Source organism: Chanos chanos, chromosome 12 (assembly GCF_902362185.1).
Source record: "Chanos chanos chromosome 12, fChaCha1.1, whole genome shotgun sequence".
Lineage (NCBI taxonomy): Eukaryota > Metazoa > Chordata > Actinopteri > Gonorynchiformes > Chanidae > Chanos > Chanos chanos.
Window position 1 is genome coordinate 19,711,737 of NC_044506.1, and position 24,796 is coordinate 19,736,532.

At 45.1% G+C, this 24,796-nt stretch overlaps 23 non-coding genes across 23 annotated transcripts; all 23 read right to left on the minus strand.

Moving 5' to 3' along the window:
- Positions 1-717: 717 nt before the first annotated feature.
- On the minus strand, positions 718-790 carry trnam-cau (transfer RNA methionine (anticodon CAU)). The gene has a single exon. It is a non-coding gene; the product is annotated as a tRNA-Met (tRNA).
- Positions 791-1,549: 759 nt separating this feature from the next.
- On the minus strand, positions 1,550-1,621 carry trnag-ucc (transfer RNA glycine (anticodon UCC)). The gene has a single exon. It is a non-coding gene; the product is annotated as a tRNA-Gly (tRNA).
- A 472-nt stretch (positions 1,622-2,093) lies between these two features.
- On the minus strand, positions 2,094-2,165 carry trnaa-ugc (transfer RNA alanine (anticodon UGC)). Its single transcript has one exon. It is a non-coding gene; the product is annotated as a tRNA-Ala (tRNA).
- Positions 2,166-2,753: 588 nt separating this feature from the next.
- Positions 2,754-2,835, minus strand: trnal-aag (transfer RNA leucine (anticodon AAG)). The gene has a single exon. It is a non-coding gene; the product is annotated as a tRNA-Leu (tRNA).
- A 1,808-nt stretch (positions 2,836-4,643) lies between these two features.
- trnam-cau (transfer RNA methionine (anticodon CAU)) lies at positions 4,644-4,716 on the minus strand. Its single transcript has one exon. It is a non-coding gene; the product is annotated as a tRNA-Met (tRNA).
- A 759-nt stretch (positions 4,717-5,475) lies between these two features.
- On the minus strand, positions 5,476-5,547 carry trnag-ucc (transfer RNA glycine (anticodon UCC)). Its single transcript has one exon. It is a non-coding gene; the product is annotated as a tRNA-Gly (tRNA).
- Positions 5,548-6,019: 472 nt separating this feature from the next.
- Positions 6,020-6,091, minus strand: trnaa-ugc (transfer RNA alanine (anticodon UGC)). The gene has a single exon. It is a non-coding gene; the product is annotated as a tRNA-Ala (tRNA).
- A 588-nt stretch (positions 6,092-6,679) lies between these two features.
- Positions 6,680-6,761, minus strand: trnal-aag (transfer RNA leucine (anticodon AAG)). The gene has a single exon. It is a non-coding gene; the product is annotated as a tRNA-Leu (tRNA).
- Positions 6,762-8,569: 1,808 nt separating this feature from the next.
- trnam-cau (transfer RNA methionine (anticodon CAU)) lies at positions 8,570-8,642 on the minus strand. The gene has a single exon. It is a non-coding gene; the product is annotated as a tRNA-Met (tRNA).
- Positions 8,643-9,401: 759 nt separating this feature from the next.
- Positions 9,402-9,473, minus strand: trnag-ucc (transfer RNA glycine (anticodon UCC)). The gene has a single exon. It is a non-coding gene; the product is annotated as a tRNA-Gly (tRNA).
- Positions 9,474-9,945: 472 nt separating this feature from the next.
- trnaa-ugc (transfer RNA alanine (anticodon UGC)) lies at positions 9,946-10,017 on the minus strand. The gene has a single exon. It is a non-coding gene; the product is annotated as a tRNA-Ala (tRNA).
- Positions 10,018-10,605: 588 nt separating this feature from the next.
- trnal-aag (transfer RNA leucine (anticodon AAG)) lies at positions 10,606-10,687 on the minus strand. Its single transcript has one exon. It is a non-coding gene; the product is annotated as a tRNA-Leu (tRNA).
- Positions 10,688-12,399: 1,712 nt separating this feature from the next.
- Positions 12,400-12,472, minus strand: trnam-cau (transfer RNA methionine (anticodon CAU)). Its single transcript has one exon. It is a non-coding gene; the product is annotated as a tRNA-Met (tRNA).
- A 759-nt stretch (positions 12,473-13,231) lies between these two features.
- Positions 13,232-13,303, minus strand: trnag-ucc (transfer RNA glycine (anticodon UCC)). The gene has a single exon. It is a non-coding gene; the product is annotated as a tRNA-Gly (tRNA).
- A 472-nt stretch (positions 13,304-13,775) lies between these two features.
- Positions 13,776-13,847, minus strand: trnaa-ugc (transfer RNA alanine (anticodon UGC)). The gene has a single exon. It is a non-coding gene; the product is annotated as a tRNA-Ala (tRNA).
- A 588-nt stretch (positions 13,848-14,435) lies between these two features.
- On the minus strand, positions 14,436-14,517 carry trnal-aag (transfer RNA leucine (anticodon AAG)). The gene has a single exon. It is a non-coding gene; the product is annotated as a tRNA-Leu (tRNA).
- Positions 14,518-16,325: 1,808 nt separating this feature from the next.
- On the minus strand, positions 16,326-16,398 carry trnam-cau (transfer RNA methionine (anticodon CAU)). The gene has a single exon. It is a non-coding gene; the product is annotated as a tRNA-Met (tRNA).
- Positions 16,399-17,157: 759 nt separating this feature from the next.
- trnag-ucc (transfer RNA glycine (anticodon UCC)) lies at positions 17,158-17,229 on the minus strand. The gene has a single exon. It is a non-coding gene; the product is annotated as a tRNA-Gly (tRNA).
- A 472-nt stretch (positions 17,230-17,701) lies between these two features.
- trnaa-ugc (transfer RNA alanine (anticodon UGC)) lies at positions 17,702-17,773 on the minus strand. The gene has a single exon. It is a non-coding gene; the product is annotated as a tRNA-Ala (tRNA).
- Positions 17,774-18,361: 588 nt separating this feature from the next.
- Positions 18,362-18,443, minus strand: trnal-aag (transfer RNA leucine (anticodon AAG)). Its single transcript has one exon. It is a non-coding gene; the product is annotated as a tRNA-Leu (tRNA).
- Positions 18,444-20,154: 1,711 nt separating this feature from the next.
- On the minus strand, positions 20,155-20,227 carry trnam-cau (transfer RNA methionine (anticodon CAU)). The gene has a single exon. It is a non-coding gene; the product is annotated as a tRNA-Met (tRNA).
- A 759-nt stretch (positions 20,228-20,986) lies between these two features.
- trnag-ucc (transfer RNA glycine (anticodon UCC)) lies at positions 20,987-21,058 on the minus strand. Its single transcript has one exon. It is a non-coding gene; the product is annotated as a tRNA-Gly (tRNA).
- A 459-nt stretch (positions 21,059-21,517) lies between these two features.
- On the minus strand, positions 21,518-21,589 carry trnaa-ugc (transfer RNA alanine (anticodon UGC)). Its single transcript has one exon. It is a non-coding gene; the product is annotated as a tRNA-Ala (tRNA).
- Between the last annotated feature and the right edge of the window lie 3,207 nt (positions 21,590-24,796).

Sequence of the window (24,796 nt, forward strand, 5' to 3'; positions counted from 1 at the left end):
TTAATCTAAAATAAGAATGTGTTTATCCAGTTTACGATTTTAGGGCTGCGTCGGGGAAAAAGGAAAAAACCCCAAAACACGATACTGCGAGCACGCGTCAGGCTAAAGTGCTATGCTAGCACCCGAAAAGTACTATGCCCATTGAATCATTCATTGCTACTGCGGTGGTAAATGCAGGGGGACATTTTTTTTCATTGGACTCGGTCTATCGCCATACGGTTTTATTTTCGTTAATGAGAAGGCAGTTATATGTTATCTAATGTGCACCCAATATTTCTGTCTCTCAAATTCAATAAGACTGGTTAATTGTGTATACTGTAGTCTAGTTTGTCGATTTCTTTTGCCGCAGTAATGGCATTTTTTTCCTTTTGGAGGTATTTAAAAGGTCTTAGAAGTCATTAAATTTGTACTTAAAAATGTGCAGCTATCCATGGTTAATCGTAAACAACAGCTCTTAGCTGCTGTACCGTCGACCGGCTTACGTCACTTCAGTGTTCCTACTGGCGGTGCGAATGCAAACAGAAAAAAGGCCCTAGAACGTATGTAGTTCTAGGGGAAGCTTTTCCTATCAAATGAGACCCTAGAACTGTTCGGTCCGAAAGCGCCTTAAGCTCCCCAGGGGGTAGTTCCAATCAAATGAGACCCTAGAACGTTTTGGTCCGAAAGCGCCTAATAAGTTGCTGGGCAGCCACTCAGACGGTTTAATGTTAAAACCACTGCCCCGTGTGAGGATCGAACTCACGACCTTCAGATTATGAGACTGACGCGCTACCTACTGCGCTAACGAGGCTGATAAACCCAAGTTCCTTGCGGCTGAATCCAAGATTCTCATAACCCCAGGTGATCGCAAAAAACACGGCCCAGCTGGATGATATATTGTTGCAAGAGGGGTGATGATACTTGCTTCTCCCTGTGGTGGCTAGAGGTGCTTTGTATCTCCTTGAAAGGCTTGCAAGATGCAAGCTTGGTACACCAGAGCTACAATCCCCAGCTTCCAACCCCATTGTGATGACTGAGATCCCAAAGATGAGCCTCAAAGGGTGCAGGGGGTAAAGCTGAACTGCGTTGGCCGGGTCAACTGCTTGCTCACCACTATACCACCAACACTGACTTTAGTATGCTCCAAGTCCATCATTGCTGGCTCCATTACCTCAGGAGAGCCATGCATTTGCCCTGAGAGCTGCAGCCTTAAAGCCTTTTACCATTGCCAGGCCACTGGGCAGCCACCCAAATGGGTTTACGTTGAAAGGATGTGTCCCTTGCGAGGAGTAATCTCATGACCTTCAGATTACGAGACTGACGTGCTACCTGGTTCTTTGCGGCTGAATCCAAGATTCTCATAACACCAGGTGCTCGCAAAAAACACGGCCCAGCTGGATGAAATATTGTTGCAAGATGGGTGTTGATGCTTGCCTCTCGCTGTGGTGCTTAGAAGTGCCTTGAGGCACCTCGAAAGATGCGAGCTTGGTGCACCAGAGCTACAACCCACAGCATCCAACCCCATCGTGATGGCTGAGATCCCAAAGACAAGCAGGAAGTAAAGCTGAGCTGCGTTGGCCGGGAATCGAACCCGGGTCAACTGCTTGGAAGGCAGCTATGCTCACCACTATACCACCAACGCTGACCTTGACTTGTTCCAAGTCCATCATTGTTGCCTCCATCATCACAGGAGAGCTGCGCATTTGCCCTGAGAGCTGCAGCCTTAAAGCCTTTTAACATTGCCAGGCCACTGCCCAGTGGGGTTTATGTTAAAAGGCTGCGCCCCTTGTGCGGAGTAATCTCATGACCCTCAGACTATGAGACTGACATACCACCTACTCTGATAACAAAACTGAAAAATATTGAAGGGCTGGACATGTGCCTGCCGTATGGAATTGATCCTATTGGTAGGTTTTGTTCTTGTTAAATGCATTTCTGTTCATGAAGGATTTGACGGCTGTTTTCTTTTCACCAGTCACCATGTAGAAATAGTCAAACAGCCAATTGTAACTGCTCATTGATTGCGCCTGTAAGACAGAAGCCACGTAAACTGTAGGAGCAGGACTGTTGTCAGACAACAACATTAAGCTCTGCAGCACAGTGACAATACACTTTGGAGATGCCGGGGATTGAACCCGGGGCCTCATACATGCAAAGCATGCGCTCTACCACTGAGCTACATCCCCTTCCTTACCTGGTTTTCTCCAGAGTTTTAGCCTCTCCTCTCACGTGGTGTGCCGCGCTTATCATGTGGGCACTGTGGTAAATCAGCTAGTAACGCTGGCTGTAACGGTCTGTCACAGCTTTATTCATGACTATTTTACTTTATCTTTATTTGGTGTTTAATGTTTTATGTGTTTCTGGTATGTTAGAGGAAGAGTTTCGGAAAGTCCACTGACACTTATCGAAATGAATCAATGGTTGTAGTCTAGGGAGACGGACTAACTAATCTAGTTAAGAGTGGGGCCCTACCCTGATACCACCTTATGTGTTGTGCAATATGTCCGCCTATATGTGTATGAGTATTTAACTTAAAGAGATGTTTGGATGTGCCCCTTGTGAGAGGTAATCTCATGATTTTCAGATTATGAAATTGACACACTACCTACTGCGCTAACAAAACTGAAAAAGATTAAAGCGCTGGAATACATGTGTCTGTGCCCGTATTATGGAATTGATGCTACTTCTTGTTAAATGTGTTTCTGTTCTTGAAGGGTTTGATGGCTGTTTTCTTTACCAGTCAGCATGTAGAAACACAACTATTACAATAACAATGGCAGCGGTGGGATTCGAACCCACGCCCCCGAAGAGACTGGAGCCTTAATCCAGCGCCTTAGACCGCTCGGCCACGCTACCTCCTTCGGTAGTGGTTTACCTTCAGTTTCAGGCAAAAATCAGCAGAGCACAAACGACATCATCAGGCACAAATCAGTAGAACACAAAAGACATTGGCATCATTGCTGAATCTCTGCAGACCGTCGGAGTTTTATGAGGAAATAAACAGAGAGAGAGAGGTTTGACATTAGGAACACTTTTGCTTTATTCTGGAGCACGATTCCATTGCTTCTGATTCCATAGATCAAATATGGATCCTTCTAAGGAAAATGCTAATTAGCACTTCCTAACACAACAACTATTTCAATTTCAATACACCACAGTTGACTTGAAGGGCTTGCAGACAGTGTGTTGCAAGCATGGCACACTAGAGCTACACTCCATCGATCAAGTATTGGAGATGGAGATTAATTAATCCAAATGGAGCTGCCAAAGCTGTTGTTGGCTGACAAACACAAGCCTCAAAGGGGGCAGGGAGTAAAGATCAACTGGGTTGGCCAGGAATCAAACCAAGTGCTTGGAAGGCAGCTACGCTGACCACTATGCCCCCAATGCTGAGACCTGTAAGCTCCAAGGCCGTCACTGTCACTTCCAGCACCTCAGGAGACTGAGAGGTAGGCCAGATCGCCATAGGCTGTTAATGTTAATAAATCACTGGGCAGTTACCCAAATGGGTTTACGTTAAAAAGCTATGCCCCATGTGAGGATTGAACTCACGACCTTCAGATTATGAGTCTGACATGCTAACAAGGCTGAAATTTATAAAAGGGCGGAACATGGAAACAACATTTGCGAAGGCCCCATCTCTATCGCTTGACATCCCTGTCTCTGCAATACATGTATCTAGAAGCATTGGAGGCATACCTCCGGGTTGTTGTGAAAAACGCTGCCCAGCTGGATGGTACACTCCAAGAACTGCCGCAACTCTCAGATGAGTGCTGTATCGGAGCCGCCTAGATGAAATGTTGATGAAATGATCTATGCTATCCATGTAGGTCCCAAATCCAATGTATATTTGCAACGTCCAATGTATATTTGTATGCTGAAGAGGTAACGTACACTCCGCTTCGGTAGGTGCTTGTGTGTCCGCTTGTGTGGCTGTGATCTGCATTTTAATCTAAAATAAGAATGTGTTTATCCAGTTTACGATTTTAGGGCTGCGTCGGGGAAAAAGGAAAAAACCCCAAAACACGATACTGCGAGCACGCGTCAGGCTAAAGTGCTATGCTAGCACCCGAAAAGTACTATGCCCATTGAATCATTCATTGCTACTGCGGTGGTAAATGCAGGGGGACATTTTTTTTCATTGGACTCGGTCTATCGCCATACGGTTTTATTTTCGTTAATGAGAAGGCAGTTATATGTTATCTAATGTGCACCCAATATTTCTGTCTCTCAAATTCAATAAGACTGGTTAATTGTGTATACTGTAGTCTAGTTTGTCGATTTCTTTTGCCGCAGTAATGGCATTTTTTTCCTTTTGGAGGTATTTAAAAGGTCTTAGAAGTCATTAAATTTGTACTTAAAAATGTGCAGCTATCCATGGTTAATCGTAAACAACAGCTCTTAGCTGCTGTACCGTCGACCGGCTTACGTCACTTCAGTGTTCCTACTGGCGGTGCGAATGCAAACAGAAAAAAGGCCCTAGAACGTATGTAGTTCTAGGGGAAGCTTTTCCTATCAAATGAGACCCTAGAACTGTTCGGTCCGAAAGCGCCTTAAGCTCCCCAGGGGGTAGTTCCAATCAAATGAGACCCTAGAACGTTTTGGTCCGAAAGCGCCTAATAAGTTGCTGGGCAGCCACTCAGACGGTTTAATGTTAAAACCACTGCCCCGTGTGAGGATCGAACTCACGACCTTCAGATTATGAGACTGACGCGCTACCTACTGCGCTAACGAGGCTGATAAACCCAAGTTCCTTGCGGCTGAATCCAAGATTCTCATAACCCCAGGTGGTCGCAAAAAACACGGCCCAGCTGGATGATATATTGCTGCAAGAGGGGTGATGATACTTGTTTCTCCCTGTGGTGGCTAGAGGTGCTTTGTATCTCCTTGAAAGGCTTGCAAGATGCAAGCTTGGTACACCAGAGCTACAATCCCCAGCTTCCAACCCCATTGTGATGACTGAGATCCCAAAGATGAGCCTCAAAGGGTGCAGGGGGTAAAGCTGAACTGCGTTGGCCGGGTCAACTGCTTGCTCACCACTATACCACCAACACTGACTTTAGTATGCTCCAAGTCCATCATTGCTGGCTCCATTACCTCAGGAGAGCCATGCATTTGCCCTGAGAGCTGCAGCCTTAAAGCCTTTTACCATTGCCAGGCCACTGGGCAGCCACCCAAATGGGTTTACGTTGAAAGGATGTGTCCCTTGCGAGGAGTAATCTCATGACCTTCAGATTACGAGACTGACGTGCTACCTGGTTCTTTGCGGCTGAATCCAAGATTCTCATAACACCAGGTGCTCGCAAAAAACACGGCCCAGCTGGATGAAATATTGTTGCAAGATGGGTGTTGATGCTTGCCTCTCGCTGTGGTGCTTAGAAGTGCCTTGTGGCACCTCGAAAGATGCGAGCTTGGTGCACCAGAGCTACAACCCACAGCATCCAACCCCATCGTGATGGCTGAGATCCCAAAGACAAGCAGGAAGTAAAGCTGAGCTGCGTTGGCCGGGAATCGAACCCGGGTCAACTGCTTGGAAGGCAGCTATGCTCACCACTATACCACCAACGCTGACCTTGACTTGTTCCAAGTCCATCATTGTTGCCTCCATCATCACAGGAGAGCTGAGCATTTGCCCTGAGAGCTGCAGCCTTAAAGCCTTTTAACATTGCCAGGCCACTGCCCAGTGGGGTTTATGTTAAAAGGCTGCGCCCCTTGTGCGGAGTAATCTCATGACCCTCAGACTATGAGACTGACATACCACCTACTCTGATAACAAAACTGAAAAATATTGAAGGGCTGGACATGTGCCTGCAGTATGGAATGTATCCTATTGGTAGGTTTTGTTCTTGTTAAATGCATTTCTGTTCATGAAGGATTTGACGGCTGTTTTCTTTTCACCAGTCACCATGTAGAAATAGTCAAACAGCCAATTGTAACTGCTCATTGATTGCGCCTGTAAGACAGAAGCCACGTAAACTGTAGGAGCAGGACTGTTGTCAGACAACAACATTAAGCTCTGCAGCACAGTGACAATACACTTTGGAGATGCCGGGGATTGAACCCGGGGCCTCATACATGCAAAGCATGCGCTCTACCACTGAGCTACATCCCCTTCCTTACCTGGTTTTCTCCAGAGTTTTAGCCTCTCCTCTCACGTGGTGTGCCGCGCTTATCATGTGGGCACTGTGGTAAATCAGCTAGTAACGCTGGCTGTAACGGTCTGTCACAGCTTTATTCATGACTATTTTACTTTATCTTTATTTGGTGTTTAATGTTTTATGTGTTTCTGGTATGTTAGAGGAAGAGTTTCGGAAAGTCCACTGACACTTATCGAAATGAATCAATGGTTGTAGTCTAGGGAGACGGACTAACTAATCTAGTTAAGAGTGGGGCCCTACCCTGATACCACCTTATGTGTTGTGCAATATGTCCGCCTATATGTGTATGAGTATTTAACTTAAAGAGATGTTTGGATGTGCCCCTTGTGAGAGGTAATCTCATGATTTTCAGATTATGAAATTGACACACTACCTACTGCACTAACAAAACTGAAAAAGATTAAAGCGCTGGAATACATGTGTCTGTGCCCGTATTATGGAATTGATGCTACTTCTTGTTAAATGTGTTTCTGTTCTTGAAGGGTTTGATGGCTGTTTTCTTTACCAGTCAGCATGTAGAAACACAACTATTACAATAACAATGGCAGCGGTGGGATTCGAACCCACGCCCCCGAAGAGACTGGAGCCTTAATCCAGCGCCTTAGACCGCTCGGCCACGCTACCTCCTTCGGTAGTGGTTTACCTTCAGTTTCAGGCAAAAATCAGCAGAGCACAAACGACATCATCAGGCACAAATCAGTAGAACACAAAAGACATTGGCATCATTGCTGAATCTCTGCAGACCGTCGGAGTTTTATGAGGAAATAAACAGAGAGAGAGAGGTTTGACATTAGGAACACTTTTGCTTTATTCTGGAGCACGATTCCATTGCTTCTGATTCCATAGATCAAATATGGATCCTTCTAAGGAAAATGCTAATTAGCACTTCCTAACACAACAACTATTTCAATTTCAATACACCACAGTTGACTTGAAGGGCTTGCAGACAGTGTGTTGCAAGCATGGCACACTAGAGCTACACTCCATCGATCAAGTATTGGAGATGGAGATTAATTAATCCAAATGGAGCTGCCAAAGCTGTTGTTGGCTGACAAACACAAGCCTCAAAGGGGGCAGGGAGTAAAGATCAACTGGGTTGGCCAGGAATCAAACCAAGTGCTTGGAAGGCAGCTACGCTGACCACTATGCCCCCAATGCTGAGACCTGTAAGCTCCAAGGCCGTCACTGTCACTTCCAGCACCTCAGGAGACTGAGAGGTAGGCCAGATCGCCATAGGCTGTTAATGTTAATAAATCACTGGGCAGTTACCCAAATGGGTTTACGTTAAAAAGCTATGCCCCATGTGAGGATTGAACTCACGACCTTCAGATTATGAGTCTGACATGCTAACAAGGCTGAAATTTATAAAAGGGCGGAACATGGAAACAACATTTGCGAAGGCCCCATCTCTATCGCTTGACATCCCTGTCTCTGCAATACATGTATCTAGAAGCATTGGAGGCATACCTCCGGGTTGTTGTGAAAAACGCTGCCCAGCTGGATGGTACACTCCAAGAACTGCCGCAACTCTCAGATGAGTGCTGTATCGGAGCCGCCTAGATGAAATGTTGATGAAATGATCTATGCTATCCATGTAGGTCCCAAATCCAATGTATATTTGCAACGTCCAATGTATATTTGTATGCTGAAGAGGTAACGTACACTCCGCTTCGGTAGGTGCTTGTGTGTCCGCTTGTGTGGCTGTGATCTGCATTTTAATCTAAAATAAGAATGTGTTTATCCAGTTTACGATTTTAGGGCTGCGTCGGGGAAAAAGGAAAAAACCCCAAAACACGATACTGCGAGCACGCGTCAGGCTAAAGTGCTATGCTAGCACCCGAAAAGTACTATGCCCATTGAATCATTCATTGCTACTGCGGTGGTAAATGCAGGGGGACATTTTTTTTCATTGGACTCGGTCTATCGCCATACGGTTTTATTTTCGTTAATGAGAAGGCAGTTATATGTTATCTAATGTGCACCCAATATTTCTGTCTCTCAAATTCAATAAGACTGGTTAATTGTGTATACTGTAGTCTAGTTTGTCGATTTCTTTTGCCGCAGTAATGGCATTTTTTTCCTTTTGGAGGTATTTAAAAGGTCTTAGAAGTCATTAAATTTGTACTTAAAAATGTGCAGCTATCCATGGTTAATCGTAAACAACAGCTCTTAGCTGCTGTACCGTCGACCGGCTTACGTCACTTCAGTGTTCCTACTGGCGGTGCGAATGCAAACAGAAAAAAGGCCCTAGAACGTATGTAGTTCTAGGGGAAGCTTTTCCTATCAAATGAGACCCTAGAACTGTTCGGTCCGAAAGCGCCTTAAGCTCCCCAGGGGGTAGTTCCAATCAAATGAGACCCTAGAACGTTTTGGTCCGAAAGCGCCTAATAAGTTGCTGGGCAGCCACTCAGACGGTTTAATGTTAAAACCACTGCCCCGTGTGAGGATCGAACTCACGACCTTCAGATTATGAGACTGACGCGCTACCTACTGCGCTAACGAGGCTGATAAACCCAAGTTCCTTGCGGCTGAATCCAAGATTCTCATAACCCCAGGTGGTCGCAAAAAACACGGCCCAGCTGGATGATATATTGCTGCAAGAGGGGTGATGATACTTGCTTCTCCCTGTGGTGGCTAGAGGTGCTTTGTATCTCCTTGAAAGGCTTGCAAGATGCAAGCTTGGTACACCAGAGCTACAATCCCCAGCTTCCAACCCCATTGTGATGACTGAGATCCCAAAGATGAGCCTCAAAGGGTGCAGGGGGTAAAGCTGAACTGCGTTGGCCGGGTCAACTGCTTGCTCACCACTATACCACCAACACTGACTTTAGTATGCTCCAAGTCCATCATTGCTGGCTCCATTACCTCAGGAGAGCCATGCATTTGCCCTGAGAGCTGCAGCCTTAAAGCCTTTTACCATTGCCAGGCCACTGGGCAGCCACCCAAATGGGTTTACGTTGAAAGGATGTGTCCCTTGCGAGGAGTAATCTCATGACCTTCAGATTACGAGACTGACGTGCTACCTGGTTCTTTGCGGCTGAATCCAAGATTCTCATAACACCAGGTGCTCGCAAAAAACACGGCCCAGCTGGATGAAATATTGTTGCAAGATGGGTGTTGATGCTTGCCTCTCGCTGTGGTGCTTAGAAGTGCCTTGTGGCACCTCGAAAGATGCGAGCTTGGTGCACCAGAGCTACAACCCACAGCATCCAACCCCATCGTGATGGCTGAGATCCCAAAGACAAGCAGGAAGTAAAGCTGAGCTGCGTTGGCCGGGAATCGAACCCGGGTCAACTGCTTGGAAGGCAGCTATGCTCACCACTATACCACCAACGCTGACCTTGACTTGTTCCAAGTCCATCATTGTTGCCTCCATCATCACAGGAGAGCTGCGCATTTGCCCTGAGAGCTGCAGCCTTAAAGCCTTTTAACATTGCCAGGCCACTGCCCAGTGGGGTTTATGTTAAAAGGCTGCGCCCCTTGTGCGGAGTAATCTCATGACCCTCAGACTATGAGACTGACATACCACCTACTCTGATAACAAAACTGAAAAATATTGAAGGGCTGGACATGTGCCTGCAGTATGGAATGTATCCTATTGGTAGGTTTTGTTCTTGTTAAATGCATTTCTGTTCATGAAGGATTTGACGGCTGTTTTCTTTTCACCAGTCACCATGTAGAAATAGTCAAACAGCCAATTGTAACTGCTCATTGATTGTGCCTGTAAGACAGAAGCCACGTAAACTGTAGGAGCAGGACTGTTGTCAGACAACAACATTAAGCTCTGCAGCACAGTGACAATACACTTTGGAGATGCCGGGGATTGAACCCGGGGCCTCATACATGCAAAGCATGCGCTCTACCACTGAGCTACATCCCCTTCCTTACCTGGTTTTCTCCAGAGTTTTAGCCTCTCCTCTCACGTGGTGTGCCGCGCTTATCATGTGGGCACTGTGGTAAATCAGCTAGTAACGCTGGCTGTAACGGTCTGTCACAGCTTTATTCATGACTATTTTACTTTATCTTTATTTGGTGTTTAATGTTTTATGTGTTTCTGGTATGTTAGAGGAAGAGTTTCGGAAAGTCCACTGACACTTATCGAAATGAATCAATGGTTGTAGTCTAGGGAGACGGACTAACTAATCTAGTTAAGAGTGGGGCCCTACCCTGATACCACCTTATGTGTTGTGCAATATGTCCGCCTATATGTGTATGAGTATTTAACTTAAAGAGATGTTTGGATGTGCCCCTTGTGAGAGGTAATCTCATGATTTTCAGATTATGAAATTGACACACTACCTACTGCACTAACAAAACTGAAAAAGATTAAAGCGCTGGAATACATGTGTCTGTGCCCGTATTATGGAATTGATGCTACTTCTTGTTAAATGTGTTTCTGTTCTTGAAGGGTTTGATGGCTGTTTTCTTTACCAGTCAGCATGTAGAAATACAACTATTACAATAACAATGGCAGCGGTGGGATTCGAACCCACGCCCCCGAAGAGACTGGAGCCTTAATCCAGCGCCTTAGACCGCTCGGCCACGCTACCTCCTTCGGTAGTGGTTTACCTTCAGTTTCAGGCAAAAATCAGCAGAGCACAAACGACATCATCAGGCACAAATCAGTAGAACACAAAAGACATTGGCATCATTGCTGAATCTCTGCAGACCGTCGGAGTTTTATGAGGAAATAAACAGAGAGAGAGAGGTTTGACATTAGGAACACTTTTGCTTTATTCTGGAGCACGATTCCATTGCTTCTGATTCCATAGATCAAATATGGATCCTTCTAAGGAAAATGCTAATTAGCACTTCCTAACACAACAACTATTTCAATTTCAATACACCACAGTTGACTTGAAGGGCTTGCAGACAGTGTGTTGCAAGCATGGCACACTAGAGCTACACTCCATCGATCAAGTATTGGAGATGGAGATTAATTAATCCAAATGGAGCTGCCAAAGCTGTTGTTGGCTGACAAACACAAGCCTCAAAGGGGGCAGGGAGTAAAGATCAACTGGGTTGGCCAGGAATCAAACCAAGTGCTTGGAAGGCAGCTACGCTGACCACTATGCCCCCAATGCTGAGACCTGTAAGCTCCAAGGCCGTCACTGTCACTTCCAGCACCTCAGGAGACTGAGAGGTAGGCCAGATCGCCATAGGCTGTTAATGTTAATAAATCACTGGGCAGTTACCCAAATGGGTTTACGTTAAAAAGCTATGCCCCATGTGAGGATTGAACTCACGACCTTCAGATTATGAGTCTGACATGCTAACAAGGCTGAAATTTATAAAAGGGCGGAACATGGAAACAACATTTGCGAAGGCCCCATCTCTATCGCTTGACATCCCTGTCTCTGCAATACATGTATCTAGAAGCATTGGAGGCATACCTCCGGGTTGTTGTGAAAAACGCTGCCCAGCTGGATGGTACACTCCAAGAACTGCCGCAACTCTCAGATGAGTGCTGTATCGGAGCCGCCTAGATGAAATGTTGATGAAATGATCTATGCTATCCATGTAGGTCCCAAATCCAATGTATATTTGCAACGTCCAATGTATATTTTTATCCAGTTTACGATTTTAGGGCTGCGTCGGGGAAAAAGGAAAAAACCCCAAAACACGATACTGCGAGCACGCGTCAGGCTAAAGTGCTATGCTAGCACCCGAAAAGTACTATGCCCATTGAATCATTCATTGCTACTGCGGTGGTAAATGCAGGGGGACATTTTTTTTCATTGGACTCGGTCTATCGCCATACGGTTTTATTTTCGTTAATGAGAAGGCAGTTATATGTTATCTAATGTGCACCCAATATTTCTGTCTCTCAAATTCAATAAGACTGGTTAATTGTGTATACTGTAGTCTAGTTTGTCGATTTCTTTTGCCGCAGTAATGGCATTTTTTTTCCTTTTGGAGGTATTTAAAAGGTCTTAGAAGTCATTAAATTTGTACTTAAAAATGTGCAGCTATCCATGGTTAATCGTAAACAACAGCTCTTAGCTGCTGTACCGTCGACCGGCTTACGTCACTTCAGTGTTCCTACTGGCGGTGCGAATGCAAACAGAAAAAAGGCCCTAGAACGTATGTAGTTCTAGGGAAAGCTTTTCCTATCAAATGAGACCCTAGAACTGTTCGGTCCGAAAGCGCCTTAAGCTCCCCAGGGGGTAGTTCCAATCAAATGAGACCCTAGAACGTTTTGGTCCGAAAGCGCCTAATAAGTTGCTGGGCAGCCACTCAGACGGTTTAATGTTAAAACCACTGCCCCGTGTGAGGATCGAACTCACGACCTTCAGATTATGAGACTGACGCGCTACCTACTGCGCTAACGAGGCTGATAAACCCAAGTTCCTTGCGGCTGAATCCAAGATTCTCATAACCCCAGGTGGTCGCAAAAAACACGGCCCAGCTGGATGATATATTGCTGCAAGAGGGGTGATGATACTTGCTTCTCCCTGTGGTGGCTAGAGGTGCTTTGTATCTCCTTGAAAGGCTTGCAAGATGCAAGCTTGGTACACCAGAGCTACAATCCCCAGCTTCCAACCCCATTGTGATGACTGAGATCCCAAAGATGAGCCTCAAAGGGTGCAGGGGGTAAAGCTGAACTGCGTTGGCCGGGTCAACTGCTTGCTCACCACTATACCACCAACACTGACTTTAGTATGCTCCAAGTCCATCATTGCTGGCTCCATTACCTCAGGAGAGCCATGCATTTGCCCTGAGAGCTGCAGCCTTAAAGCCTTTTACCATTGCCAGGCCACTGGGCAGCCACCCAAATGGGTTTACGTTGAAAGGATGTGTCCCTTGCGAGGAGTAATCTCATGACCTTCAGATTACGAGACTGACGTGCTACCTGGTTCTTTGCGGCTGAATCCAAGATTCTCATAACACCAGGTGCTCGCAAAAAACACGGCCCAGCTGGATGAAATATTGTTGCAAGATGGGTGTTGATGCTTGCCTCTCGCTGTGGTGCTTAGAAGTGCCTTGTGGCACCTCGAAAGATGCGAGCTTGGTGCACCAGAGCTACAACCCACAGCATCCAACCCCATCGTGATGGCTGAGATCCCAAAGACAAGCAGGAAGTAAAGCTGAGCTGCGTTGGCCGGGAATCGAACCCGGGTCAACTGCTTGGAAGGCAGCTATGCTCACCACTATACCACCAACGCTGACCTTGACTTGTTCCAAGTCCATCATTGTTGCCTCCATCATCACAGGAGAGCTGCGCATTTGCCCTGAGAGCTGCAGCCTTAAAGCCTTTTAACATTGCCAGGCCACTGCCCAGTGGGGTTTATGTTAAAAGGCTGCGCCCCTTGTGCGGAGTAATCTCATGACCCTCAGACTATGAGACTGACATACCACCTACTCTGATAACAAAACTGAAAAATATTGAAGGGCTGGACATGTGCCTGCAGTATGGAATGTATCCTATTGGTAGGTTTTGTTCTTGTTAAATGCATTTCTGTTCATGAAGGATTTGACGGCTGTTTTCTTTTCACCAGTCACCATGTAGAAATAGTCAAACAGCCAATTGTAACTGCTCATTGATTGTGCCTGTAAGACAGAAGCCACGTAAACTGTAGGAGCAGGACTGTTGTCAGACAACAACATTAAGCTCTGCAGCACAGTGACAATACACTTTGGAGATGCCGGGGATTGAACCCGGGGCCTCATACATGCAAAGCATGCGCTCTACCACTGAGCTACATCCCCTTCCTTACCTGGTTTTCTCCAGAGTTTTAGCCTCTCCTCTCACGTGGTGTGCCGCGCTTATCATGTGGGCACTGTGGTAAATCAGCTAGTAACGCTGGCTGTAACGGTCTGTCACAGCTTTATTCATGACTATTTTACTTTATCTTTATTTGGTGTTTAATGTTTTATGTGTTTCTGGTATGTTAGAGGAAGAGTTTCGGAAAGTCCACTGACACTTATCGAAATGAATCAATGGTTGTAGTCTAGGGAGACGGACTAACTAATCTAGTTAAGAGTGGGGCCCTACCCTGATACCACCTTATGTGTTGTGCAATATGTCCGCCTATATGTGTATGAGTATTTAACTTAAAGAGATGTTTGGATGTGCCCCTTGTGAGAGGTAATCTCATGATTTTCAGATTATGAAATTGACACACTACCTACTGCACTAACAAAACTGAAAAAGATTAAAGCGCTGGAATACATGTGTCTGTGCCCGTATTATGGAATTGATGCTACTTCTTGTTAAATGTGTTTCTGTTCTTGAAGGGTTTGATGGCTGTTTTCTTTACCAGTCAGCATGTAGAAATACAACTATTACAATAACAATGGCAGCGGTGGGATTCGAACCCACGCCCCCGAAGAGACTGGAGCCTTAATCCAGCGCCTTAGACCGCTCGGCCACGCTACCTCCTTCGGTAGTGGTTTACCTTCAGTTTCAGGCAAAAATCAGCAGAGCACAAACGACATCATCAGGCACAAATCAGTAGAACACAAAAGACATTGGCATCATTGCTGAATCTCTGCAGACCGTCGGAGTTTTATGAGGAAATAAACAGAGAGAGAGAGGTTTGACATTAGGAACACTTTTGCTTTATTCTGGAGCACGATTCCATTGCTTCTGATTCCATAGATCAAATATGGATCCTTCTAAGGAAAATGCTAATTAGCACTTCCTAACACAACAACTATTTCAATTTCAATACACCACAGTTGACTTGAAGGGCTTGCAGACAGTGTGTTGCAAGCATGGCACACTAGAGCTACACTCCATCGATCAAGTATTGGAGATGGAGATTAATTAATCCAAATGGAGCTGCCAAAGCTGTTGTTGGCTGACAAACACAAGCCTCAAAGGGGGCAGGGAGTAAAGATCAACTGGGTTGGCCAGGAATCAAACCAAGTGCTTGGAAGGCAGCTACGCTGACCACTATGCCCCCAATGCTGAGACCTGTAAGCTCCAAGGCCGTCACTGTCACTTCCAGCACCTCAGGAGACTGAGAGGTAGGCCAGATCGCCATAGGCTGTTAATGTTAATAAATCACTGGGCAGTTACCCAAATGGGTTTACGTTAAAAAGCTATGCCCCATGTGAGGATTGAACTCACGACCTTCAGATTATGAGTCTGACATGCTAACAAGGCTGAAATTTATAAAAGGGCGGAACATGGAAACAACATTTGCGAAGGCCCCATCTCTATCGCTTGACATCCCTGTCTCTGCAATACATGTATCTAGAAGCATTGGAGGCATACCTCCGGGTTGTTGTGAAAAACGCTGCCCAGCTGGATGGTACACTCCAAGAACTGCCGCAACTCTCAGATGAGTGCTGTATCGGAGCCGCCTAGATGAAATGTTGATGAAATGATCTATGCTATCCATGTAGGTCCCAAATCCAATGTATATTTGCAACGTCCAATGTATATTTGTATGCTGAAGAGGTAACGTACACTCCGCTTCGGTAGGTGCTTGTGTGTCCGCTTGTGTGGCTGTGATCTGCATTTTAATCTAAAATAAGAATGTGTTTATCCAGTTTACGATTTTAGGGCTGCGTCGGGGAAAAAGGAAAAAACCCCAAAACACGATACTGCGAGCACGCGTCAGGCTAAAGTGCTATGCTAGCACCCGAAAAGTACTATGCCCATTGAATCATTCATTGCTACTGCGGTGGTAAATGCAGGGGGACATTTTTTTTCATTGGACTCGGTCTATCGCCATACGGTTTTATTTTCGTTAATGAGAAGGCAGTTATATGTTATCTAATGTGCACCCAATATTTCTGTCTCTCAAATTCAATAAGACTGGTTAATTGTGTATACTGTAGTCTAGTTTGTCGATTTCTTTTGCCGCAGTAATGGCATTTTTTTCCTTTTGGAGGTATTTAAAAGGTCTTAGAAGTCATTAAATTTGTACTTAAAAATGTGCAGCTATCCATGGTTAATCGTAAACAACAGCTCTTAGCTGCTGTACCGTCGACCGGCTTACGTCACTTCAGTGTTCCTACTGGCGGTGCGAATGCAAACAGAAAAAAGGCCCTAGAACGTATGTAGTTCTAGGGGAAGCTTTTCCTATCAAATGAGACCCTAGAACTGTTCGGTCCGAAAGCGCCTTAAGCTCCCCAGGGGGTAGTTCCAATCAAATGAGACCCTAGAACGTTTTGGTCCGAAAGCGCCTAATAAGTTGCTGGGCAGCCACTCAGACGGTTTAATGTTAAAACCACTGCCCCGTGTGAGGATCGAACTCACGACCTTCAGATTATGAGACTGACGCGCTACCTACTGCGCTAACGAGGCTGATAAACCCAAGTTCCTTGCGGCTGAATCCAAGATTCTCATAACCCCAGGTGGTCGCAAAAAACACGGCCCAGCTGGATGATATATTGCTGCAAGAGGGGTGATGATACTTGCTTCTCCCTGTGGTGGCTAGAGGTGCTTTGTATCTCCTTGAAAGGCTTGCAAGATGCAAGCTTGGTACACCAGAGCTACAATCCCCAGCTTCCAACCCCATTGTGATGACTGAGATCCCAAAGATGAGCCTCAAAGGGTGCAGGGGGTAAAGCTGAACTGCGTTGGCCGGGCCAACTGCTTGCTCACCACTATACCACCAACACTGACTTTAGTATGCTCCAAGTCCATCATTGCTGGCTCCATTACCTCAGGAGAGCCATGCATTTGCCCTGAGAGCTGCAGCCTTAAAGCCTTTTACCATTGCCAGGCCACTGGGCAGCCACCCAAATGGGTTTACGTTGAAAGGATGTGTCCCTTGCGAGGAGTAATCTCATGACCTTCAGATTACGAGACTGACGTGCTACCTGGTTCTTTGCGGCTGAATCCAAGATTCTCATAACACCAGGTGCTCGCAAAAAACACGGCCCAGCTGGATGAAATATTGTTGCAAGATGGGTGTTGATGCTTGCCTCTCGCTGTGGTGCTTAGAAGTGCCTTGTGGCACCTCGAAAGATGCGAGCTTGGTGCACCAGAGCTACAACCCACAGCATCCAACCCCATCGTGATGGCTGAGATCCCAAAGACAAGCAGGAAGTAAAGCTGAGCTGCGTTGGCCGGGAATCGAACCCGGGTCAACTGCTTGGAAGGCAGCTATGCTCACCACTATACCACCAACGCTGACCTTGACTTGTTCCAAGTCCATCATTGTTGCCTCCATCATCACAGGAGAGCTGCGCATTTGCCCTGAGAGCTGCAGCCTTAAAGCCTTTTAACATTGCCAGGCCACTGCCCAGTGGGGTTTATGTTAAAAGGCTGCGCCCCTTGTGCGGAGTAATCTCATGACCCTCAGACTATGAGACTGACATACCACCTACTCTGATAACAAAACTGAAAAATATTGAAGGGCTGGACATGTGCCTGCAGTATGGAATGTATCCTATTGGTAGGTTTTGTTCTTGTTAAATGCATTTCTGTTCATGAAGGATTTGACGGCTGTTTTCTTTTCACCAGTCACCATGTAGAAATAGTCAAACAGCCAATTGTAACTGCTCATTGATTGTGCCTGTAAGACAGAAGCCACGTAAACTGTAGGAGCAGGACTGTTGTCAGACAACAACATTAAGCTCTGCAGCACAGTGACAATACACTTTGGAGATGCCGGGGATTGAACCCGGGGCCTCATACATGCAAAGCATGCGCTCTACCACTGAGCTACATCCCCTTCCTTACCTGGTTTTCTCCAGAGTTTTAGCCTCTCCTCTCACGTGGTGTGCCGCGCTTATCATGTGGGCACTGTGGTAAATCAGCTAGTAACGCTGGCTGTAACGGTCTGTCACAGCTTTATTCATGACTATTTTACTTTATCTTTATTTGGTGTTTAATGTTTTATGTGTTTCTGGTATGTTAGAGGAAGAGTTTCGGAAAGTCCACTGACACTTATCGAAATGAATCAATGGTTGTAGTCTAGGGAGACGGACTAACTAATCTAGTTAAGAGTGGGGCCCTACCCTGATACCACCTTATGTGTTGTGCAATATGTCCGCCTATATGTGTATGAGTATTTAACTTAAAGAGATGTTTGGATGTGCCCCTTGTGAGAGGTAATCTCATGATTTTCAGATTATGAAATTGACACACTACCTACTGCACTAACAAAACTGAAAAAGATTAAAGCGCTGGAATACATGTGTCTGTGCCCGTATTATGGAATTGATGCTACTTCTTGTTAAATGTGTTTCTGTTCTTGAAGGGTTTGATGGCTGTTTTCTTTACCAGTCAGCATGTAGAAATACAACTATTACAATAACAATGGCAGCGGTGGGATTCGAACCCACGCCCCCGAAGAGACTGGAGCCTTAATCCAGCGCCTTAGACCGCTCGGCCACGCTACCTCCTTCGGTAGTGGTTTACCTTCAGTTTCAGGCAAAAATCAGCAGAGCACAAACGACATCATCAGGCACAAATCAGTAGAACACAAAAGACATTGGCATCATTGCTGAATCTCTGCAGACCGTCGGAGTTTTATGAGGAAATAAACAGAGAGAGAGAGGTTTGACATTAGGAACACTTTTGCTTTATTCTGGAGCACGATTCCATTGCTTCTGATTCCATAGATCAAATATGGATCCTTCTAAGGAAAATGCTAATTAGCACTTCCTAACACAACAACTATTTCAATTTCAATACACCACAGTTGACTTGAAGGGCTTGCAGACAGTGTGTTGCAAGCATGGCACACTAGAGCTACACTCCATCGATCAAGTATTGGAGATGGAGATTAATTAATCCAAATGGAGCTGCCAAAGCTGTTGTTGGCTGACAAACACAAGCCTCAAAGGGGGCAGGGAGTAAAGATCAACTGGGTTGGCCAGGAATCAAACCAAGTGCTTGGAAGGCAGCTACGCTGACCACTATGCCCCCAATGCTGAGACCTGTAAGCTCCAAGGCCGTCACTGTCACTTCCAGCACCTCAGGAGACTGAGAGGTAGGCCAGATCGCCATAGGCTGTTAATGTTAATAAATCACTGGGCAGTTACCCAAATGGGTTTACGTTAAAAAGCTATGCCCCATGTGAGGATTGAACTCACGACCTTCAGATTATGAGTCTGACATGCTAACAAGGCTGAAATTTATAAAAGGGCGGAACATGGAAACAACATTTGCGAAGGCCCCATCTCTATCGCTTGACATCCCTGTCTCTGCAATACATGTATCTAGAAGCATTGGAGGCATACCTCCGGGTTGTTGTGAAAAACGCTGCCCAGCTGGATGGTACACTCCAAGAACTGCCGCAACTCTCAGATGAGTGCTGTATCGGAGCCGCCTAGATGAAATGTTGATGAAATGATCTATGCTATCCATGTAGGTCCCAAATCCAATGTATATTTGCAACGTCCAATGTATATTTTTATCCAGTTTACGATTTTAGGGCTGCGTCGGGGAAAAAGGAAAAAACCCCAAAACACGATACTGCGAGCACGCGTCAGGCTAAAGTGCTATGCTAGCACCCGAAAAGTACTATGCCCATTGAATCATTCATTGCTACTGCGGTGGTAAATGCAGGGGGACATTTTTTTTCATTGGACTCGGTCTATCGCCATACGGTTTTATTTTCGTTAATGAGAAGGCAGTTATATGTTATCTAATGTGCACCCAATATTTCTGTCTCTCAAATTCAATAAGACTGGTTAATTGTGTATACTGTAGTCTAGTTTGTCGATTTCTTTTGCCGCAGTAATGGCATTTTTTTCCTTTTGGAGGTATTTAAAAGGTCTTAGAAGTCATTAAATTTGTACTTAAAAATGTGCAGCTATCCATGGTTAATCGTAAACAACAGCTCTTAGCTGCTGTACCGTCGACCGGCTTACGTCACTTCAGTGTTCCTACTGGCGGTGCGAATGCAAACAGAAAAAAGGCCCTAGAACGTATGTAGTTCTAGGGGAAGCTTTTCCTATCAAATGAGACCCTAGAACTGTTCGGTCCGAAAGCGCCTTAAGCTCCCCAGGGGGTAGTTCCAATCAAATGAGACCCTAGAACGTTTTGGTCCGAAAGCGCCTAATAAGTTGCTGGGCAGCCACTCAGACGGTTTAATGTTAAAACCACTGCCCCGTGTGAGGATCGAACTCACGACCTTCAGATTATGAGACTGACGCGCTACCTACTGCGCTAACGAGGCTGATAAACCCAAGTTCCTTGCGGCTGAATCCAAGATTCTCATAACCCCAGGTGATCGCAAAAAACACGGCCCAGCTGGATGATATATTGCTGCAAGAGGGGTGATGATACTTGCTTCTCCCTGTGGTGGCTAGAGGTGCTTTGTATCTCCTTGAAAGGCTTGCAAGATGCAAGCTTGGTACACCAGAGCTACAATCCCCAGCTTCCAACCCCATTGTGATGACTGAGATCCCAAAGATGAGCCTCAAAGGGTGCAGGGGGTAAAGCTGAACTGCGTTGGCCGGGTCAACTGCTTGCTCACCACTATACCACCAACACTGACTTTAGTATGCTCCAAGTCCATCATTGCTGGCTCCATTACCTCAGGAGAGCCATGCATTTGCCCTGAGAGCTGCAGCCTTAAAGCCTTTTACCATTGCCAGGCCACTGGGCAGCCACCCAAATGGGTTTACGTTGAAAGGATGTGTCCCTTGCGAGGAGTAATCTCATGACCTTCAGATTACGAGACTGACGTGCTACCTGGTTCTTTGCGGCTGAATCCAAGATTCTCATAACACCAGGTGCTCGCAAAAAACACGGCCCAGCTGGATGAAATATTGTTGCAAGATGGGTGTTGATGCTTGCCTCTCGCTGTGGTGCTTAGAAGTGCCTTGTGGCACCTCGAAAGATGCGAGCTTGGTGCACCAGAGCTACAACCCACAGCATCCAACCCCATCGTGATGGCTGAGATCCCAAAGACAAGCAGGAAGTAAAGCTGAGCTGCGTTGGCCGGGAATCGAACCCGGGTCAACTGCTTGGAAGGCAGCTATGCTCACCACTATACCACCAACGCTGACCTCGACTTGTTCCAAGTCCATCATTGTTGCCTCCATCATCACAGGAGAGCTGCGCATTTGCCCTGAGAGCTGCAGCCTTAAAGCCTTTTAACATTGCCAGGCCACTGCCCAGTGGGGTTTATGTTAAAAGGCTGCGCCCCTTGTGCGGAGTAATCTCATGACCCTCAGACTATGAGACTGACATACCACCTACTCTGATAACAAAACTGAAAAATATTGAAGGGCTGGACATGTGCCTGCAGTATGGAATGTATCCTATTGGTAGGTTTTGTTCTTGTTAAATGCATTTCTGTTCATGAAGGATTTGACGGCTGTTTTCTTTTCACCAGTCACCATGTAGAAATAGTCAAACAGCCAATTGATTGTGCCTGTAAGACAGAAGCCACGTAAACTGTAGGAGCAGGACTGTTGTCAGACAACAACATTAAGCTCTGCAGCACAGTGACAATACACTTTGGAGATGCCGGGGATTGAACCCGGGGCCTCATACATGCAAAGCATGCGCTCTACCACTGAGCTACATCCCCTTCCTTACCTGGTTTTCTCCAGAGTTTTTCCTTCTCCTCTCACGTGGTGTGCCGCGCTTATCATGTGGGCACTGTGGTAAATCAGCTAGTCACGCTGGCTGTAACGGTCTGTCACAGCTTTATTCATTACTATTTTACTTTATCTTTATTTGGTGTTTAATGTTTTATGTGTTTCTGGTATGTTAGAGGAAGAGTTTCGGAAAGTCCACTGACACTTATCTAAACGAATCAGTGGTTGTAGTCCAGGGAGACGGACTAACTAATCTAGTTAAGAGCGGTACCCTGACCTGATACCACCTTATGTGTTTTGCATAACGTGTAAATATGCCTGCCTATGTGTGCATGAGTATTTAACTAAAGAGATGTTTGGAGGACTGCACGGCCAAACCTGAGGAATGCGGAGGCATCTCCAGAAGGCTGTTCCATGGAACCATGATGACAGTTCGTGTCGGTAAAGGCTGATTTATACGTCTGCGTCAGTGTGTTTATGTCGCTCTGTCATGAAACCCTCAAAACGCTAGTTTGCGGTGGGATTTCTATGCCACTGTGTTGATTTCCTCGTGCATTATAAACGATGAAATAATGTTAAATAAAAAGTTGGAATTCAGTCATTGCACAGCAATATCTGTAAAACAAGTTTTGCATTCTAAAGGACTAGTTTCTAAACTTTGGGGGACAAACAAACGGAGCTCTGAAAATGACGAGCCATTTTGCCGAAAATTTTCAATCGTGACTGAAACTGAGTGGATCTTATTCTGCCTAATTGAAGCAATGGCTCAGACTAATACAGAAAATCTTAACTGCCTCTGGAGCCTGAGTTGCAGCCTGGGCATTATATGGACCTGGATTTAGCAAACATCTCATTCTCCTGCTTCTCCCTGTGATGTACACTACATCCAACCAGACAATCTTTCAGTGGATGGATGTGAAGGAGGTGCAGTCAAGCCTGGCCCAAGAAGAGAAGATCACATAAGATTAAGATTGAACTGAGTTAGAAGTAAATTACATTGAGTTAAATTGAACTACTACTAGAGTAATGAGCATCCCATTAGATTTGCGCTATATAATTCCAGACTAATTTTAAATTCCAGAGGAAAGTTAAAACTAATACAGAAGCCCTCCCAATTCTTCTGAGTTAATGCCAGTGACAAGGTCATTTTATGCTACTGTGAAGCTCAGAATGGTCAGCAGAGGGCGCACTGAGCATCGTGAAGGCAGAATCTACAACTGCATTCAAAGAACTTAAGACAGCACAAATGCATCAGACACTGAATGTTCGAGAAACAACTCTTTTGGATCTTTCTATGTCCTGTCTTTGCTGCAGAATGCCCATCATTAAACTTGTAAAAGTAGACTGAACCTTGTGTTAGGTTTGGTGAATGTAACAGCATTAAATTCAAACAATTTACAATAAATTAGAGTTATATTAAATTAAATTTATCTCCACTAAATTAGTGTTAAATCAGAGAAATTTATGTTAGGTCAGTTTTCTAAGTTACAGGCCTATTAAGTAAAGTTACAGTTCAGTTACAAAGTGTTATAAAATGAAAGATAAATTGCTAAACAGGCAGCGGGTAAATTGTAGGTAGGTTTGATTATTTATTTGATTTTAATACATGAGTGAATCTGTGATTGTAAAGTTCACCATTAGAAAAAAATTGTCCGGTGGTTTTCTGCTGTCACCATTTCCAGATTTGTCCCATGAAACCATGATGGAGTCATACTGGTGAGGTTTTAATGATTGTAATGATCTCACCCCGGCTAGCGACTGATAAACTCATGTAAAGTTGTCCTCTGTGGCAGGATTTTCCAGTGCTGCTCTTGGTGACCAAGAGCTCAGCGCAATTTACATTTCTTGCTGCTCTAACACATCTGCTTCAGCTGATTCGCTTGGGATATCACAACTGTCTTGTTACTGTCACAGAACACAGACAGGGACCTCAGTTGACTGATTAACACTGGCTGTGAGAACAGCTTTGCAGCCACAGAATAAAAGGCAGAACAGATGCAGTGTGATGCCAAAAAACGTAGAGTTTACTGTCCCACGCAGCAGTTCTCCAAGTGATGAGGAGGTAACGACTGAAACCAAACCATGTCCCCCCTGGAAAAAACAACATAGAAGATAGTTCTGGTTTCACCATTCTTACAATAATAACGGCAGCGGTGGGATCCAAACCCACACCCCCAGAGAGACTGGATCCTAAATCCAGCACTTTATTTAAGCCTACATATAAAAGAAGGCTTTTACATACGTTTTACCATAAGGTTATTTAAAAATCTGATTCCAGTTAAGGTATAGTTAATGTGAAAAATTTTATGCATAGTTTAGTGCTTTGAACACTGAACCGCAAAATTACTCACAATAACTCTTCGTTAGCATTAATTTATATTCAATTACAGCATAAATGTAACTTGTCAAAGAACAGTCTTCGAAATCAATTCTCTAAGATAACTCAGTTCCTGGATCACCACATTCAGTAAACTAGGAAATAATTTATCACATACTCAGAGTATGGAAACATGGTACAGAATGAATGGTACAGAAAATGGCACAGAATGAATTCGTGGTTGAATAAAATGGGTTTTAGATGCTAAGACATTGGCTATGTACATACAGGAAAGAGCTCTAACTAAAGGGATGAACTATTTATTCATTTAGCAGATGCTTTTATCCAAAGCGACTTCCAAGAAAGGCAGAATATAAAGCAAACATAGCCAATAAGGAGCAGTCTGCGGCATATGTGCTCCTGCTAAATTCAGTATTAGACTGGATACAAGTGCAAGAAAAGGGAAAGTAAGAGAGTGATCCGTGGAAAGATACAAATAGGTCTTCTCTCACTAAAACTAACAAACTATTAATAGACAGCAAAACAGAGAGAGCGAGAGAGAGAGAAAGAGAAAGAAGGGTGAAAAGGAGGGAGTTTACACAGTGCGCAATTTTAACTGCAGCTGGACCAGTTAAAGGCGAATAAAAGTCTCTCAACTAATGACCGGCCAACAGAATTAAAAGGTTAACTTTAGTCTCAAGAATAGGTGCAGTGCATCACCCTTAAGGGCTCTCTAGTCGTGCATTGCAAGCTTGGTAAACCATTAAGTTCTCTGGGGGAGACAACCTCATTGTGATAATTGCCAGTCTGCCTGAGTTGCCAAAGCTGCTGTTGGTTGACATGTATATGCCTCAAAATGTGCAAGGAGTGAAGACAAAAT